The sequence below is a fragment of the Octopus bimaculoides genome, chromosome Z (genome assembly GCF_046866305.1).
Source record: "Octopus bimaculoides isolate indiv1 chromosome Z, ASM4686630v1, whole genome shotgun sequence".
In the NCBI taxonomy this organism is placed as follows: domain Eukaryota; kingdom Metazoa; phylum Mollusca; class Cephalopoda; order Octopoda; family Octopodidae; genus Octopus; species Octopus bimaculoides.
Genome location: NC_142944.1, coordinates 53,902,793 through 53,904,394, shown reverse-complemented (window position 1 = coordinate 53,904,394; position 1,602 = coordinate 53,902,793).

The following is a 1,602-nucleotide window of genomic DNA, read 5'->3' as shown; positions in this document are numbered from 1 at the left end:
CGCGCCCACAAAACACACAGTGTTCGGTGCCGTTGTCATCCCCACGTTGCTCTACGCTTGCGAGACAGGGTCCAGTGAAAATACCTGAAAAGGCTTGAGCATTTCCAGCCAGCCAAGCTTCAGCAGATTCTAAACATCAAATGTTAGGACCGATGCACCAACAACGAAGCCCTCAATCGCTCAGAAATGCCAAGCATTGAAGCTGCCGTCCTCAAGTATCGCCCCAGGTGGTCAGGATATCTCACGACCCCCTTCAAGGCTCACACGGACCAACCTCTTCAGCGAGCTCGTCACGGCAAACGGCACAACAGAGCCCAAAACCCGGGAATAGACACCGCCGAGAGTCCATCCTGGCAAAGAACAATTCATTTCGACAATCACACTTCCAAGAAGAAGAAGAAGAAGAAGAAGAAGAAGAAGAAGAAGAAGAAGAAGAAGAAGAAGAAGAAGAAGAAGAAGAAGAAGAAGAAGAAGAAGGAGGAGGAGGAGGAGAATGAGGAGGAGGAGAAGGGGAGGAGGAGGAGGAGGAGGAGAAGAAGAAGAAGAAGAAGAAGAAGAAGAAGAAGGCCCGGCAACTCCAGCCAAGACCACCAGCCTCTCTGCTATGCGATCAATGCCAGAAGCATTTCCATTTCCGACTTGGCCTTCTGGCCGTGACAGGTTCGTGGAGCATCATGGAGGCACCAGATGAAACAAACTTGGACAGGAATGCTGCCGACGAATATTATATTTTTTATTAGTAAAAACAACAATGAATGACAGAAGAAAGAGTAATATATGTGAGAGGGAGAGAAATGGAGGGGGAGAGAAATGGAGGGGGAGAGAGAGAGAGATGAATAACAATAACGAAGAATACTGATTAGGGGTTGTGGGTGATGGTTAATAATGGATGTCGATAATGATTGATAGGGAAGAAGTAATGGAAGACAGAGAGAGAAAGGGAAAAAGAAATAGTTATGGCTAACAAGAAAATAAAAGTAATGACGGTGAAGTTTGAAGATCGACAGAGACCAATGCGTTGTCGACTCTCGTAACAAATACAACGGTAATAGAACAAGGATAGTGATAACAAGTAGTCATATTGTTAAAAGAGGCAATGATTGTTAGATGAGATTATCAAAGAGAGGCTGAGAACGATAGATGAAGACTTCATAGTCGTGAGAGATCAAAGTATACATTCCAATCCCCATTCGCATCGCTGTCACCAAGTTTGTCTATTCTTTCATGCTTGAATGGGTTGGGAGTGTCCTCTTGTTCATTTTTGTCATCAATTTTCACAACATTGTCACCCCTTTTTTCTTGTCCTCTCTCTTTTCCACGTGTTTCATACATTTCTTTATACAACTGGCATCATCTAAACACATTACATGCCGGTACCAGCTTAGTATTCTCTCTTGTATACTACACACGATTCCTCTATATTCAGTTTTTCAGTCAGTTCAGTTGTTGTTCTTCGTTTATGTACACTGGCATAACACTTGCAACCGAAAGTGTTTGCATTTAAGATTCAGGTCCCATTACCATGCAGTATCGTGCATCATATGTAAAGCATCATATAATCTGTCTTTTACTTTGAGAAAGAGAACCCAGCAGCGGTAACAG